Consider the following 18,866-nt stretch of genomic DNA (forward strand, 5'->3'; position numbering starts at 1 on the left):
CCCTTATTTTCAAAATCTGCTGAAGATGTGCAAGTGCTTAATTTAAGGAGAGAGGTCAGCACTGATTGCCCTGAGTGCACCATTGGCTGGGTGATATTTAGCATTTTCCTTATCTCAGTGTTTTCCTCATGACTTAACAGATTAAGTGCTCTTTTTTGGCTAATAGACTGGAGGCATTCTAGCCCCACTCAGCTCCTCACAGCAGGATCAGGGAAAGAATCAGAGGAGTAAAAGTGAGATACCTTGACATACACAATATTTTCTATTTGGTAGGCATAATATTCTGGACATACTTTATACATTAGGGGGCACTAGTTATAACTTAGTAATTAAAAGAGAGCTCCAATTAAGGTATTTACTGATTTGTTTATTTATTCTAAGTAAAGTGTTCTGTCCTTAAAGGATTCAAATGCAAAACTTACATGTGGTTTTGAAAGGGGAAAAAAAAATTCTTCACATTACATAATTGTCAAGACAGGGGACCTGTATGTGGTAGCCTTTGGGGCACAAATATTTTGCCAATAAATGCACCTCTAATTGTCCAGGCCACAGTCTCTGCCAACTTCAGCTGCTCTGCACTGCTTCATTAGGTCAGTCTTTCATGGCACAGGGCCAGTAATAAATAGGCATCCTCCTGGGAGCAGTTTGCAGTGGCTTAGCATGAGAAACAGGAATGTCATGCTCCCAACCTGCATTGTGAGTACCTCTGGCTGGGAGAGAAAGAGGAATTGGAGAGGTCCACTGAGCCCAGATATGTCAGTGTCACAAGGTAAGTGATGAATTGTGGGCTTCATGGAGAGCTCAGGGCCAGCCATGGTCCTTCACAGCCGTTTGCACACTATGGGTTAATTTCTGTATACTTTATGTCACAGTCACAACAGTCTCTCCTGTTTCCTGTAGGCAGCAGTAAATGAACACTTACTTAGAGGTGCATTTCTCTTGCATCCCAGAGCAATTTTCACAAGCTTCCAAGTGGCATTTGAGATGAAAACTGAGAAAGGGTGAAGCCAGGTGGTGGCTGTGGTGACATTGACGATACTGATAGCTGCTGCTGAGGAATTCTTTTCCAAAGAGGAAAAGCAGGATGAGGCTAAAACTGGAATGTACTTACACCATCTTACTGCTTATCACCGTGAAAGGCGAATCACCTTCCTGGGAGGGATTCTGTCCCTCAAACCACGTGCATCATCATTACCCTGATACTGTGTTTCCAATGTACAACACAGTCCTGAGGGAAAGCCCTTCCTAACTTCCAGTCCTATAGCAGGAAATGGGAGAGAAGAGCTACTGAAACCAACACCTCTGAGATATCAACTGCACTCTGCATCTCTTGCTGAAACAGCATCCTCCAGGGATATGGCAGAGGGACAGAGAATAACTACAAAGAACAACTGTACTGGAGGTTAGATCTAGGGCTCTTCTGAGGTTTCACAATTTAGGATATAAGATTTCTCTTGGCCAGTCATTAGCCATGACTTTGGACAGGAGAAAAAATGTCCTCAGACCCTTGGATGTGAGCAGCATCAGTTGTCACAGTGTGTGAGATGGGCTGGGATTATCCCAGCCTCTGGGTTTCCCAGTCGCTGTGGATGAGTTCATGTCACCCCACATTTGTGGTCTTGGTACAGAGATCCCAATGTTGGAACAGGGATGTTGAGAGTGGGCTAAGGGGGAGAAGCTGGGGGCATGAGAGAGGGGGTGGAGAGGAAGATGGAAATGTGATTCAGTGAGGCAACATAAGAGGGTGTAAGACAGACTGCACTAATTCTGTAACTGTGCTGTTTCACCTCTGCTCATCGCTGGGAGGATGAGGATGGCTCTGGCTCCAGTCAGGCCCTGTGCTAATTCCTGTTACTTTGAGGCAGGAGCTGAAAATGACCTTCTTTTGTGTAACCACTGTGTTGCTGCTGTGGAAGTGGGACCGTACCAATAAAAAGAGCAGGCCAGGCTTCCTGCCTGCCTGTTCTGTGATGGTTTAGCAGAGGCAGGCCACGTGGATTTGGTGATGTTCTGACCCAGTTGTGTAGCACTTCAGGCACCAGCTCTAAAAACAGCAGCGGCAGATGTTTGGAATATTGTATGGATAAATCCGTGACAATTTCAATTAAATTTTTCTGTTGATGCAAAGGGAAAAAGGAAATATATTCATCAGTTTACCACAGATAAACATGACGCACTCTAGGAGTATATCCTATTGTGTGTACTATTGAAAGGGATCTTGATATATAGCATTTGTGAGGATTTTGTCCAATTGACAAATTCCCAGTTGGCATAAAAAATGTAAGAGTTTTCTTCTGGAAAACTTTGAATATGTCTATTTATATTAGCTTAGTCTTTCCTTTTGCAAAACTCAGTTGCTGGTTTCTTCACACTGTTGACAATTTTGATAATATTGATGTCCAGGGTTGTTGTGGTTTGGGCTTTTTTTGTTTTCTCCAAATTACAGGTAGAAATGTATTTCTCTGCATAACTCTGTACTTGATATGACTATTCAACAGCATTCCTTTTTTGGAGATACTGTTGTGTAGTTTCAAACCAAATTGAATCACTTCCCCTTTCAATTCTTAGCACTGCTTTCTTTTCCAGTGTTTTTGGCTGGATCCCTGGACAATTGTCAGTCTGTAATATTTTAATCAATGAGCTTGCCTAATATATATGTAAGGTGTTGTTGCATCTTAATTTATTTCTTCTTTTAGCATAATATAGTTTTACTGAGACTTTGTTTATTTTCCAAAGAAGGAAATGTAATTAAACTTCAGAAATCATAGACATCCTTTTTATGTAATGTCTAGACTTTTCTGAAATCATATTGCCTGACATATTTTCAGTATTTTAAAATAAACATGAGGTAGCTGTAAAAAATATAGGAAGTAAAGAACAAAATGATCATTTACTGTCATCCATGCTTACAAAATTTTTAAAAGCCAATGTTTTCTTATTGCAAGCTGTAACTTCTATACACTGTTGAGTCTTAACAATATAGTCTAGTTACTCAATGCTGCCCCAAAAGTAAATTCAAAAACTGACCCATAATGAAAAAAAGGTTCAATATTTAATATCCTTAGTCACTACTCTCATCAAAGCGTGCATGAAATATGTGAGTTTTCAAAGTCAGTGTCATTTCAGGAGAAAGGACGTCAAAATATACTGGAATATTTAGGGCACAGGAAACAAAGAAAAAGTTAGCTGTCTCCTGTGTGCTTTAGAGAAATGTCTTTCCATTCCATGCAGCTCAGGGGAATCATAGTACAGTTGGTTGATTAATGTAAAGTGAATATTTGGCCTTGTTTGAGATAAATACGGAAGATTATTATTTCAGAAAACTCACATAGGTATCCTTCATTGGAATAACATTATTTGTGAGCTCATGAAAGTTATAGAGAAAAGTGCCACTAAAACCAAACATGATAATGATTTTCTTCCTGAAAACTGTGGCAGGATATAACTTTGAAGAGGATTCTTGACTCCTTCAGTGAAACAGTAATTATGAATGGTAGCTATGAATGACCTGTATGTCTTATTTGATGTATACCCTCAGAAGAGGGAATTAGAGTTCCTTCATACTGTTCATATGTTTGTTTCTTTTTTTTCCCGATAGTATCTGAGAACTTAGCAAATATTTAAATGTTTATTTTTACCACACCTTTGTATGATTATATTATTCACTTGCCTCAACTTTACAGCTGGGAAATGAAGCAGCAAAAAGTCCTAAGTTCAAAATTGACAAAGAGGTGGTGTATATTTTATGTCTAACATTGATCACAGTCCCTATTTCCCCAAGAGTATTTTGGAGTGACACAGCATCCCAGTCGGAAATAGCTCATCCTTGGTTTGAGTTGTAACAGTGAGTTCTTAGCACGCCTACAAACCTGTGCTCAAGAGTGAAATCAGAATCTGGGGCGGAAAATTGCGGAAACCCACTTGACATTCAGCTGTTACCGTTTTGGTGTGAGCAGTTTGCCAATATTGCTTTGCAACTGCATCCTAATGGCAGGTTTAGCCTCTGAGTCACTAGTCTAATGGCCAGCCTTTCGTCCATGGGCAGTTTTTTCTGTCCTGCTTTGATATGATGCACTTCCTGGCCTCTCTGGCTGGTGAGATGGAGGTTCTGTAAGAAATTATCTCATTTTCTACATGGATTTTATTCACTGCTATCTGGGTTTGTGCCATGAGTACCTAGCAGCCTAGAAAGGAATGCTGGTATCAATTCTGCCTATATGAATTATCATAATGAATCTGGAAAAGCATCCATGCTCCTGTGTTTATAAATCACTGTGCAGAATGAATCCACAGCTCAAACTGGAAGCTCAGGCAGTATCAATAAATATTAATGATTTGGAAAATTGGATGGATTTGTCCATACCCACGATGAAATATTACTCTTGCAAAACATGAATGTGGTATGAAAGTATTTCTCCCTTAAGCTTCATACACATTGATACATAAGGAATCCTGAATTGTAAGTCTCTGGTTTCTCTGGAAAGGACCATCTACAAGCAAAATCAAGCAAGTGGAAAAAAAAAAAAAAAAAAAAAAAAAAAAAAAAAAAAAAAAAAAAAAAAAAAAAAAACCAAGAGGGAATTTAGGTACTAGGCACTGGAGTTTCACTGCTTTATGTTTAGCTCTTTGTCTTAGCAGAAAGGTGGATGGTTTTGAACAAAACTGCTGTGCATTTAAGTAACCAGGAGCCTCCCTGATGTTCTCTGCCTTGATCCCAGAACTAGTGTCAGCTGAAATATCTTTATCTGATTTATGCCTTCTGAACAGTCTGAGTTTACAGTGAAGTTTCCACAGACACATTTCACACACAGCTTTGGGCAAGGTTCTGTAAATATATGCTTGAATAAATGCCTACATGTATAGGACAGGGTCTTGTGTCTGTGGATATAGACTTGGAGAAGGGTAAGAAACTCTCCTCACAGTTCTCAGCCCTGTGTTCCTTGTCACTGGGAGCAGCTCTCAGGATAGCTCAGACTCTCCTAGTTCTGTCTTTTGTCTTGCTCTCTGTCCATTCCAAGTTGTCTTTCTTTGAATTTGGCTTGTTCAGCGGTTAGATAGAGCCTGTCTTCTGCAAATACTGCTGGTATCTCTGTCCTGACTGTCTCTTCGCCCTTGTTATAGTTTCTTGAAATGTTCTTACATTGTCTTTTTTTTTTTTTTTAAACATTGCTTTTTCACCTCTGTATCTTTATCACATTTCGGTTGTCTGTATGTTTTTTTCCTGTTTGGAGAAGTGTGAGCTTCTACTTCTCCAAAAGGAACTTACTCTGTTTGAGCAGGTGATTGTTAACTCAAACCGAGCCTCTTGTTAATTTTATCTGATGTGATATATCCCACGTCAGCTGAGGTTAATCACTCTGTTTCCTGTGGTTATTGTCAACCACAGAGAAATGTTGACCAATTTTTTAATTACTATAATTTTGAAGGAATATATCTCCTGCCTTGATTTAGTGCACATCTCTTGTACGTTATATTTAATGAGTGCTCATTTTCAGTAAAATGTTCAGAAATCTTATGAAGAATATCATATGAATTGTAGGAAAAAAATCTGCTTGGTGAAACTTTCCAGATAGGTAGTTTGTCTTTGCAGGTAAAGGCAATTATTTTAAAGGATTGTGTAAATATTCAGCTTGAGACTTTCTACACCAATATTTCATTGACATTACACCTCCACTGTAGAATTATACCATGATGTAGTAGATAACATATTATGAAGCAGGTAACATTTTTGCTGAGATACAGTATGTATATTCAATAGATTAAATTTCATTTTGTATTAAACATCCTGTCCTTCTGGGAGATTGTATCTTCTTTTCACAGCTGGGACTTCTACACTTTTTTGTAATTTTTCTTTTCTCCGGTATTTTGCAAAAAGCAGGGGAATTTGTGTTATAAAAAGTGTGACACAAAAAGAAGCAGGTGGGAGCATTAGTGGCTGTCTGAAAATTACACTTTACAATAAAGCCTCCTGCAGTGCTTAAGAACTTCCCCTTTAGTGTTCTGTAAAATGATCACATTGCCTAATAGGCTCAATTCAATAATTGCTTTTCCTCTTTTTTAAGCATCCCTTTTTTGCAGTGTTTACCCATAAAAGTGCAGAAAGTACAGTATGAAAAACAACTGCACACAGCATTTTTAGTGCTCGTTAAATCCATTTTGCATGTGTATGGCTTTTGAAATAATTCTTTTCCTTGCTCTCAGGTGGAAACACATGCTAAAATAAAAAAGGCCTGTGGGGTAGAATAATAGATAAAATTGAAATACAGAGCAGGTAACTCTAAGTACTAGACTGCAAGCTGAAACATGAGAAAGAAATTTTGGGAAAGGACGCGACATTCGGCCTTTTAGGTACTTTGATTCTGTAGACAAGTGTTTAGCAACAGTTACACATAAAATTATAGAGTTTTTGAATCAACCACTAGCAGTAGAACACAAAAAGGCACATTGGTATGACTTTTTCAGTGTAAGTCATGCTGGTTATACTGATTATGTTTCACTATTCAGGAATTTGTGTGGCAGTTGTTATGTGGAACACCCAATGTCACGGGGAGCACCAGCTCATTGAATATCTACATTTTTACCCCACATTTACAACAGCAGAGTACCATGAGAATATGTGTGTGGTGTAAGCTAGCAGGGTAAAATACCATCCTTCTAGAGGAGCTCAACACTGCTCTTTGAGGAGCAGAACCTCAGAAAAAATGGAGATGACAAGATAAATGGGGCTGTGGTTCTGAGAGGCATGACAGTAAACAGGTAAGAGAAGTAATAGATTGTGTTAATCTATTATTAGTGTAACTAATTATTCATTGTTTGGCTGAGCTAGTCTTTGCATTGCAAGGAAAATCTTGGAGATTTCTCAGACCTGAGTTTGGCTGGTTAAAAATTTCCACATCCATACTATTCTAAGCACCACGGTAAACTCTTTCTAAAACTTACATTATTTAAGAGCTGAGGAAAGACTGAGTCTGAGATTTGCAGTCTTGCACAGGAGAATGCTGCTCCAGAGTATTTTCCTCCGGGGCCTGCAGGACAACCCCTACTCCTGCCCCTGGATCACCTCTTCCATTGTGTTGGTTTATTCCTGCTTAGGAACACTGGATTGGTCACTTTTAAGATGGAATTGTAAAGATTTACCAAGGGTTAGGAAGTGCTGGTGGGAGGGACTGTGATACCCTGCAGTAGGAGGGAGGTAAGTGGGAGACAGATCAGTGTTTCTACTTACTATTAATTTTTTACTATGATTTTTTTGTTGGGTTGGTTTGTTGGTTTGTTTGTGGGGGTTTTGTTTTGTTTTTTGTTTTCACTTTCTGTTGCTCTCAAATATCCCTAACCTACCTTCCTACCTTGTACACACAATTTCTAGAATCTTCCAAAGGGTGGCACAGACTGAGGGAGCTCTCAGCACCATTTTCATTCAGCTCGTTCTTTATTTATTTGCTGTTTGCACCTAGAGGCAAAAAATAAAGTCTGGGCAATTATATGGTAATCAACATCAAAAAGGGGAACTACATAATAATGAAGAATCTTGTTAAGAAGGAGTTATAAGGGGCAACTAAGAGAATTAAATCTTTCCATGCAGCCTGAGGACTATGTTAGAAAAATAAAAAAAGAGTTTAGAACCACAGGGTCAATGCATATCACCTAGCAGAATCCCTTGAGAAGAAGAAGTTGGTGAGGCTAAACAGAAGAGAAATCAAAGTAATAATAAGGGCAAAGCTATAATTTGAAAAGCTGAAGTTGTTTTCCAAAGGAAAGAGAAGATTCTTAGATCTTGACAGATTAAATATAAAAATTCAGTAAGCAGGGATATTAAAGGAATACCTAGAATAAGAAAGTAGGAATATGAGAGGAATAACTAGAAAAGAAACTTGAAAATAAAAGGGTTTTTAATTAAAAAATGGAAAGTTTGTCAGTACATTTTCACAATCAACTGAGAATCAAGGTTTACAGGGAAGCCAGATGGATTTGTTACATCCATGTTTTCTGTGGCAGAGGCAACTGGGTACATTAAAGACTCTCTTTTCTCAGGTGCTCACCAGCAAGATTTAAATGGGCTGTGGGGGTGGTTGTGGAACAAACAGGCAAAATGAGCAGTAGGAAGTCAGCAGGACCAGAAGGTTTTACCCCAGCATTCAAAGGGAATTCAAGGATGAGATTGATGAATTATGAACTGTGACTGGAAACTTAATGCTTAACACCACCTGGCTAGGTCAGGACAACAGAGCTTCAGGAGAGATCCCAGAATCTGTAGAATGGACATCTTCTCAAATACTAAAATTTATAAAAAGGACTAGAATTATCAGACATCTGAATTAAATAAATAAATAAATAAATAAATAAATAAATAACAAAACCCAAATGTTTCATGGGGTTTGAATTCCTTTTTCAGACAGAAAGTCTGTTTTATAAACATTTTTTAAACAATCCTTGAAGAACACACAAAATGTACCTTGTGTGACCTATTTGGTATAAAAGGGAAACATTGCAGATGTTTCCAAAATTGTAGATGGTACAGAGGTAGTTGTTAAGGACTGCTAGTACATTCTCTCTACAAATAGAAATGTTTAAGGGTAAGTTTAACTAATAAGAACCAGCTTTGTTGCCAAGCAAGGACATAATTTTTCATAGTGACTGGTAAACTTTGGGAATTTGTTGTTGATGGATATGACAGATGGTGAAAATTCACAGTAATTCAAGGGAAAACTGCCTAAGTTCATGAAAAGACAAGTCCTTAAGGTTTACAGAGTATTTTTAAACTGTGCTTGGTATCAGAAATGCCTGAGATCTGTGGCTGGCCTGTTCTCTAGACATCTGCTTATCCCTGATGTTGGAGATAAGGGACTGGGCTAGCTGAACTTTTTGTCTGACTCAGTACAGCTGCTCCTTCTCTGCTAAGCACTGAACATAGGCTGTTGTGGCTTGCTGGGACTAGATGCTAATGGAGCTGGAGCCCATGGAGAGCTTGAGGATATCTCCTTTACAGTGCTAAAATTATTACCATGAAGGTACTAATGAATAATTTTCTGTGTGAGAGACGTTCGTGTGAACTAAAGCACTCCCCTCTGTCTGGAGATAATAACACATTTGGGAAAAGAAAACAAACTTCTCTAAGTAAATAATGTTTGTCTGTTTTCCCCTTTATTGTATTACCATTTCAGAAGTTATTTTTAAATGCAAATGAAGTTGACAAAAACCATGGTATAGAACTTTGCTCTGAAATAAAAATACTTGTAAGTTCACAGTGTCTTATTGTTAGGATATTGTTATATTATCTTGAAAGCATAAAACATTTTATTGTTCATTATGATTCAATACAGTGTGCTTCAACATCAGCTTTTTTTGATGATGGTGAAAAAAAATAACTGAGATACAAAAATTTTATGGTATATTTTCATTCCTTTGGTGCTCCTATAAACTGTTGTATATAGCAACAAATATTTAATTGCTAAGAGGACACAATTCAACAGAAGATCTTAGAAATGTCATTGCTGTGGCTAGTTATTAATGGTTTCTTATCCGGTGAAAGGAAGATATTTTGCTTCATCTCCCAGACTTCATGATGTTCTTACATGCATTGAAAGTCAAGAAGTGCATTCCTTGGTTAATGAGGGTTGGTACTGAAGTCCTTGCTTGTCATCCAAGATGCAGCTTTCATCAGCTCTCTGGGTGTTGTCACTGCACCTCAAGTGCAGGAAGGAATTTTAGTTTAATGAGGCTTCTCCTTGACTGTGTCTTACATCAACAGCAAATGATTTCAAACAAGTAGTATTTGGACAAGCAGCTAACTGTGAATGAGATTTTCAACTGTTTACTTAATGGAAAAAGCAGAAATGAATCAGCCACTCTTCATTTTCCTCTTTGATTCTCATGCCAGCAAGCATTTGACCTTAACTCAGAAAACGCAGCTGGCGTTTCTTAGATGGGATTTCTCAGCTTATTGTAATAACAGAGGCAAAGTTTCTTGTGAATGTTGGGACACAGTGAAGGCAAATTCAAAACAGTGCAAATCAGGCATGTGAACATCCATCAGTGTGGCAGCCTGAAATATCTGAGCAGTTGAAAATCATAATTTGTCAAAGGGGAAAAAAAAAAACCCTCATAATAATATTTGCTCATTAATTCCATGATACAGCCTTCAGACCTCAACTGGCATTGAGGATATGACAACAGACATAATGAAAAAGGACCTGAAAATGTGGTGTGACAGCAGTTACTGCCTGCTTCTTTCTTTTTTTGCAGTCCCAACCATTATCTCTATGTGGCACTTCAGCATAACCTATGTAAACCAGGCTATCTTAAGAAAATGTACCTTTTTTAATCCTGTAACATGAAAATGTAAAGCATTTAAATTCGGTAGTGCTGAAACTCTTTCTGCTATTTTTCTCTGTTCTTTCTGATAAATCAGTATTTTCCTCAGTGCTTGCTCCGCTGGCTGGGGATGCAGCATGCTTGTAAACTGCTGTGAGGAGACATGGTGTTAGAAACAGGTCTGAAGATGTGCCAGATGAGACATTATTTTCCTCTGTTCCATGGCATGCATAGTAACTAAGGTGTGCACATCCTATCATTATGCTTTGCTGCAGCATTCTTATCCCCAGCAGAACTTCATTAACATTAAGAACATAGTTCCTGGTTAATCCCAGTAATTTTCAGCAGCCATTCTGATGCATCCACTTGAGCACCATATTATCTTAATACTGCTGATATTTGCATGTCTTTGAAATACATTTTTTTTCAGATATTGTCAATTTAATCCATGGCAGTTTCCATCATCCTTTGTTCTCATAGGCATGCTTTACTTGCAACTCATGAAAAAGAATAATCTACTAATTTCTCAATAGCCCTAGAAGGTTAAGAAGAAATCAACATAGTGTAAACAGCAGCATAGGAAGCCCAAAGAGTTAGTTGTTTGAATACTGACTGCATAATTAGAAACATATAGAGCTAGAATAATAGTGAAACCAGGCCATTGAGATTTCAATATTTAATCAACAATTTTTTTCATGTGAATAAAATTGTTACATGCCATTTATCATTTCGGCTGTACTCTGACAGGAAAGAAAAAACCTTTAGCAACAGCAGTAAAATATTTAAGGAAGGTTTGGCAATTATTCTTTAATATTCACTTATCTGTATATAGTTTCTCCTCTCTTCCCTTCCCTGCTCTTTTCTGAGAGTGTAGATCTTAGTTTATGAGACTGAAAGGGATTTGTCTTTGTAATTTGCACATCAATATATGGCACCAATCCCAGGCAGAACAGGGAAACGGCATATATTACTGACGTGCCCCAGTGCTGATCCAAAGTACTCTCAGCTCCAGAATTTTAAAGAAGTTTTCAGGGCATCATTGTTTTTCTGTGAGTGGACCTCACTTCTTTCCCTGTGTGAGATTGCCTGGCCATCAGTTTGGTGCTTGGCTCTGCTGGATTTCCATTCTCTGGATGAGGGGGCAGCTGCACAGTTCTTCTGCTGCTGCCTTCCTCTACTGCAGCAATAAAGGTGATGCACCTTCTAGATGTCTCTAACTCCTTACTTTCTTGCACAGTCTCCCGAAAACAAGGCTGTCACTTTTCTTTAATTACTGATATGTCATTAGGTGTGTCTTATCCATGGCCTGTGAGAGCTGCTGAAGGACTGCACGGCAGATAATGCGCTGTGCATCCCTCTGAACAGGTGCAGCATTGTGCAGTGTGCCTGTATCAGCCTTCAGTACAAGAACTCTGATAAAAAACCAGCGTCCTTGCTGCTTTATAGGAATTGGAAAACACCTTATCTAACCTGTGGCCAAGTGCAGGCCAACCTGCAGATGTTTCCTGTATTGCCTACTGCTTTGTCCTTGAGCTATTGCCAGTTAGCTCACAGTGGCCATCACTCTTGCAAGGCCTCTGCTCCCCAGCAAGTGAGGCAGGATTTATGACATAAGATTGTTTAATGTGCTTTGAATTTTTTTGTTTGCTTGGTTTTGGTTTTTTGGACTTTTTTTTTTTTTTTTTCTCTTTGCTGTTGCTGTACTGGCTTGCACCTCTCCTTCTGCCTTTTTAGCCTCAGGAATCTTTTTGAAAGACATGTTATACTTTTGTGGAGGACTTTTCTTTTTTCCTGGTTAAAATTTAAAAGGCATATAAATTATTTATAAACTGGTGACATAAAAGGAACAGTATAGCCATACATACCATTGTTTTTTTAGACCCAAGTTTTTAAAACAGACTTCTTATTAAAACTGTTAGTAACTATAGAGGTTGTAGTGTTTCCTCTGAACTTAAGATGTTTTGAGCGTCAGACTTTAAAATACACATTTAAAAAAGTGTAGTTATTAGCTGGCTACTGAAAGTGTTCCAAAATACTTAGCATTTTGATTTGAACTACTAAAAATGCATTGAAATGTCCAGGGTTTTTTCAGATTTGTTGTGGGAAAAAAAGAAAAGAGAAAAGTCAGTGCCTGTTCCCTGACCTGGTGGTGTATTTAAAAGAGGATTACCCATCTTCTTTATGGCATACATAAATTTAACAGTATTCTTCAGTTCTATATGCTCCTAAGTGGTGGCCTGGCCTTGAAAATTTGGAAATATGGCAACCTCTTCCTCCTCCATTTTTTGCTTCTAAATTCATAAGTGATGGGAGGCATAATTAATTAGTTCAGCAAATTTTCCCTTTCATGGATACAATTGCTTGCCTGGTACAGAAATGTTTGGAGAAGTAATAAAGGAGCAGAAATGTCCAATCTGTTGTTTGGGAAGTTGGTCAGATTGAGAGAAAGCAAAAGAAAGTGGGGGGGGGGTGTGAAATGAGACACCACAAATTTGACAGTAGGTGTAGTGTGTGACAAATGTGGGCAAGATTTGTGTGAAATGGGATACCAGAAGGACAGGTTATAGGATGGCAACTTCTTCCTATGGCATCTCCCTCACAAACTTTTGTTGGGTTTGTTTTTTTGGTTTTTTTTGTTTGTTTGTTTGTTTTTTTTTTTTGTTTTTTTTTTTTTTTGTTTTTTTAGACAATCTTTTTTGTCCATTTCTAGCCTCCCTGCTGCTTACAACAGTAGAATACAAGGGGTATTTCTGGTGCAATTCACTGATAAGTTGCCTTCTGATTTCACATAAGTTCTCTTGTTGATCTGCTTCATGACTATGAGAAAGCCATTCCCCAAAATGTTATTCACAGCAGGGTTTTTATACATTTCTGAGAAGATTGTGAATGATACTGGAATTAAGTAAGAAGATTCACATACACATATATATGTGGATTAGGCACTTTTCAGAATATTAGCCTGATATTGCCTTGCTGTCTTGAAAATGACTAATAAAGGAAATGGAGTTTTTTGGGGGGAAGGGAGGGAGGGCAGGGGTACATGATATGCACAAAGGGAAAAACTAGAGTTAAGTAGTTTCAAAGAAGTTACAGTTATAATGGCTTGATGATCAGCTGGGAAAATCTCTCCAGACAGAGAGCAGCAGCATTGCACAGTTGTGTTAAAGGTGGAAAGCCTGAGGTCAAAGGGTGCCCTAGACTCTAAGGGTACTAAAGGAAAAAAGAAAATGGATTATCAGCCTGATGAGGGGAAATACAAAAAAGAAGAATTAATGCAGAACCAGAACAGTCAACCTCCCACAGGCAAAGGTTTTAGACCTGAAAGGAATCTTAATACCAATTGCAAGGAAATATTTCAGTGTAGATAGGAGGAAATATGAATACGAATAATTAGTCTTTTACCCTCTGACATGATATATTTTGTATCTTTGGGTAGAAGAATAAATATCTTTGCTTTGAAAAGATTCGTGATGCACCTTAATCAGTTGCTGTCACAGTCTGCTGAGGGATAAGGACTTCCAGCTGCAAATTTAGTGTATCATATCAGCATGGTTAACACCTGTAATCCAGCAAGGGTGAGAGGACTGCCTGATTTATCCAAAGCAAGATACAGGCAGGGAGGTCTGTCACCTAAGTAAAGTTGTGATGAACAAAGCAAAGGCTTTATCTGTCTTGGAAAAAAGGTAAGGAATGGAGAATGTTTGGTTTTTAGCTGGTTTGGTTTCTTTGTTTGCCTGCTTGCTTTCCTCTTCTGCTATCTTTTTCGCTATTTTTTAGTGTTCTCTTTTTTCCCCTGTAAATGATGAATATTAGCCCCATTTGAGATTTGTGTACCTCTTTCTGTTTATTATTTAAGCACCTTTTTCACATAACACACTGCAGCTATCTTCAGCACTTCTTGTTGTTACTGTTGTCTTTATAGCTGTAAATTCCTGTCAAATTTTTATGATATAAAAAGTTGAAATCTATATTTAGTTGACACCTCATTTTTTAACACATTTTGGTAATTAAATTCTTGATCATTTAGAAAGCATTAATATATGACATTATAAATATTTTTAGTCTACATTATGTCTGCTGAGAATGCTTAAAAGAGAAAAGTAGAGGCAAATGTAATAGTAGTCAATTCAGATGCTCAAAGCTTCTTTCTGGAAAAAAAAAAAGAAACTTTAGGAAAGATACTTTGGATATTCTTTACTAATTCTACTGGTGAGAAAAACACTCTGTGAAGGTTACTCAGGTTTTGCAGAACTAGAAAATCACGGAGCATTATCTCATAAAATAAAATCCATCTATCCAAGCCTTTTATGAAAGGGACTGTGGATATTGATGTTTTTGATAGATTAAATGCTCCCAAACCAGCTCATCCCAATATGATTCCTCAGACTGAGACTTTATATAAACAAGAGGTTCCCCCAGGGTTTAGACTTTCAAGTGGGTGATTAACTGACAAAGCTAAAAAATCCAATTTCTTGATACAAAAGAACTATAAGTTTCAAATTAATGAAGAAATCATTCCCTTAGATGACTTTTAACATTGCACCAGGTTTTCAACAAGAAACACTCTGATAAATCTTGTGATACCTTTACCATTACTCATCTGATCATTTCCACTAGATTATGTTTTTTATGGACTTCAGTGAATGCAAGTGTGCCCCTGTTTGGAGAACTAAAAGGTATTGGTGGAGAGGGCTCTACTCAAAATAATGGATTTATTTTTATCTCTTTAGTGTTCTTCAAATTCTTCTTCTTCTATATTTATTTTTACCCACATTGGCTACAAAATTTTGACAGTATGCTTAGATACCCAGTTGGATGAGAATATCCCCAGTGAGACTGGATATGTAAAAAGGTGCTTTGGGGTTTTTTGTTGTTGTTTTGGTGGGTCAGGTTTTTTTTTTTGTTTTGTTTTGTTTGTTTTTTGTTTTTGTTTTTTTGAGTATGATTTTATGGAAATGAAAAGGTTATTCTGTGCTATTATAATGGGTCAGTAAGTTGCCTAAGTGTTGTTTATTAAGGACTCAATGAGGAATGCTTTGTGCATAACCTTTTTGTGCACAAAAATTAGAAAAGGGCAACGAAAATACATAGAGTCAAGAAGTTTCAAATGAAAATGGATTGCATTGCCCAAATTCACCTTGTTCAAAAAGAAAACATAGAGATATATTTATAGCTATAAAACATATAGATAGATGTATAATTTTTAAATTGAGGGTAACTTAGCTATTATATATAAAGATATCACTAGAGAGGATTATAAGAAAGCACTCAAACATCACTGTCCTTGGGTTAAGGGTGGAGAAAGGGATAGAAAATTGCCAATCTTGTCTTAAAATACTCCTGTGTAATTTCAAAGGCCTCAGCAAAAAAAAAAAAAAAATGTAGACAAATATAATTGTTGACTTTCATGTTATGTAAACACTTGTTGGAAAGGTAAGGCAGTGCCTAGGTCTTCTTTTCTAATAAAAAATGTGGTTTCTAATTTATTTTTTTCCAACATATTTCAGCTTGCCCCTACCTTTCTCTCTGACTTGTTTTGAGAGAAAAGGTTTTCTACTCTCAAGGCCAGAAAATAGTTTTGTTGTATTTACCATTTCTTTGTTCAGTTACTTGTAAGAAAAGTGCCACAATATAAAACATGAACATTGTGGAACCTCACACCAGTGTTTTATACCTTCATTTCAATCCCATTTCATTCTGACTGGAAAAGAATACCATATTTTGTTGATTCTATGTCAGGTTTTGAGGCTAACAAGAAGACAATTAACAAACTCAGATTTCTATACTAAAAACCAGTTCCTTTTTCTAAGGCTTTCACTGAATGCACAAATGGAAGGTACTGCTTTTACAAACATCCCTGTTTGTTCCAGTTCAAATAGGAATTGACAGTGTTGTGACAACTCATTAGTATTAAAAAAAAAAAAAAGAGCTTACATTCTGCAATGTTAGAGACGTATGCAATAGAGAAAAATGTTCAATATTAGGAGTGTACATATTTGCCAGGTGTTTTAGCGTGTCAAACCTAAGTATCCCTTTCAAAATGTTGGGTAAGAGCAAGAACCTCTGTCTGGATCTGCAGCTGTGGACAGGTTTCAGTAGGATAAACTGTGGGGAGTTCATGTTTGTGTGCCCTGTGACAGAGAAGGCAAGCTGTTCCAGTGTTTCACCTTTGGACAATGAAGGTACTAAGGCAGCTCTGAAAGAATACCCAATGTGCTGTAAAGATAAGATTCCTTAATGTTAATCAACGTGCTGTAAAGTTAAGATTCCTTTGTCCTTCTTTTGTGTAGTTTTTTTCCCTGCTGATAACCTCAGATGGTATCAAATTCTAACAAACAGAGAAAAAGGGGGAGAGACAGGCCTGCTAAGAATTAGGCTGTCATAACTTACAACAAGGTTATAATAGGAAGGAGTGTTACTTACCATGTCCTGCAATATTCATTGCCATTTCTAGAAGATCAGTGAAAGACAGATAAAAGCAAATGCCATTTTACATGGCAGGGAACTTCCAGAATTAGTTTCTACAGGAGGTGTAGTTGATGGACATCATAAGCAGATTCCAAAATATATTCAAGACATTAATAGGCACAGGTCTAAATAATAAGTGGACGCAAAAGAGAACAAAAGATGTGACCTGCAGCACCCCTGACAGGATGATTGCTATTGCTGGCAGAGTGGAAGAAGAATGGACAACAGAAAATGGATGTACTCCCATGCTTCCCTTAAACAGCATCCTGCTTCTGCTGACCACAGCAGCGAGATGGCCTGGGTGCACAAGCATGTCTCATGTTCTTAGCTCATATCTGCCTAACCAGTGAATTGTGTAGACCAAGTGTCTCAAAGCTTCCCAACAGTGCAGGCAGAATTAAATTCCCTGGCTGTGACAGAATTGCTGCTTTAGGGAGCGGTGAGGTGGAGGGAGAGCTGTGCCTGGCCACCAGGACGTGTTGGCTACGGGCTCGCTGCCCAGGAATTGCTCTGCTGCTGCCACAAATACAGCACAGGATGGCTGAACATTCACTCTTGATTAGCAGCTTCCCCAACACCCAGAGAATGCAGATCTGCCTCTCTCTAAGCCCTGGCTTTTGTGCCATCATTTTGCAACCACAGCTAAGTGTTCTGTGTAAGACTAGAGTTGGTGTATTACAATGTGACAGAGCTCCCTGAATAATTTATATCTACAGCTCCATTTCATACTTATTTGTTATCCTATAGGTTTTCCCCTAGGATATGCCATCTAGTTTCAATTTAAAACCTAAGTTCCATAAATTACCGCTGCACAGAAGTTGCTTTAACACGCCATTTATGCAGGTAATGGTGCACATTGTAGCAGAAGTGTTTCAGAGTCCCCACTCCTGGGACTGCAGATCCACAGTAAGCTGAGAAATGGGAAACAATGTGGAGTTGGCCGGAAAATTGAACAAATCCACCTTAACATATCACAGCAAATCACACCTTAATGCTGGGAACTCTGTAGGGCAATGTTTCTACACCAGCATGGACATCTGGATTCCCTGCTTGCATTAAACAGAAAGTAAGTGTGTATATTGTGTACCACATGCATGGATACCAGTTCATAAAAGTGAGCTTAGGAAGAGGATTAAGACAAATGTATGGTAAGGCATAAATAAGGCTCATCACACCATCAGTTCTTAATCCTTGCTTTTATTCTCTGAGCATATGATTTTCTGGAAAAAATCAAAACTTTGGAGAATAGCCAGTGTAAGTACTAAGTTCAACAACATTTTAACAGGGTGTCATCCAAAATTTATTATATTTCAGAATGAGTATTTTTCTTTAAAGGCTAATTTGAATTTTATAGAAATGCATTTCAGAAAAATTCTCTCTGTTTACATGTGTTGCCTAACTCAAAATTATGTCATTACAGCCATTAGAACTATTTTTATTTTTTGAGGCCACATTTTGGCTAAATGCTTCTCCTTAATTATTTAGGTTTAATTCTTTTTCTTAGCAGTTATTATATCTAATAGGCTTTAAACATCTGCTTCAAATTAGTGAAATTAAGCGTTTCTGGAGTGCGACTAGTGACTAACCTGGCAATTGCTAATTTTATAACAGTGTATTATATTTTGGTTTATTACTGAGTCACACAACTGGCATGTTTGGATAGAGATTGATATGTGGCTTATGCTGCACAAAGCTACAAGCAAGGTGGCATTGAATCCCCAGGCTGTGAATATCCTGCTGAAGTGACTGGTGTAAAAGGGCCTGAGATGCTCTGTCTGCTCATTACATAGACAAGATTCAGTAAACCAACCTTTCATTCCCAGTTACAGTCCTGTCTCTTGGTGATTTCCCTCATGTAAATTTGAAAGTATACCTTGTTCCATGCAAGTAAAGGCTGCATGCCAGTAATAAATACATCCTGCTGTCTATTAGGCAGATCTCGTGGACTGTGGAGCTTCTTGAGAGTCTCTAGGAAGGAGTCATGTATGCCTTGCCAGAGGGAAGATGTCTGTGAACCTTCAGGACTGCCAGTTCTCTGTGGTGCCCTTACCTTGCCTAGGGGTTCATCACAGCCAGGGCATTGCCTT

At 37.9% G+C, this 18,866-nt stretch overlaps 1 protein-coding gene across 3 annotated transcripts in view; it reads left to right on the top strand.

Moving 5' to 3' along the window:
* CADM2 (cell adhesion molecule 2) overlaps window positions 1–18,866 on the top strand; it is a 571,525-nt gene that overhangs the window by 483,582 nt on the left and 69,077 nt on the right. The gene's annotated exons all lie outside the window — the stretch shown is intronic.

The sequence above is a fragment of the Vidua chalybeata genome, chromosome 2 (genome assembly GCF_026979565.1).
Source record: "Vidua chalybeata isolate OUT-0048 chromosome 2, bVidCha1 merged haplotype, whole genome shotgun sequence".
Taxonomy (NCBI): Eukaryota; Metazoa; Chordata; class Aves; order Passeriformes; family Viduidae; genus Vidua; species Vidua chalybeata.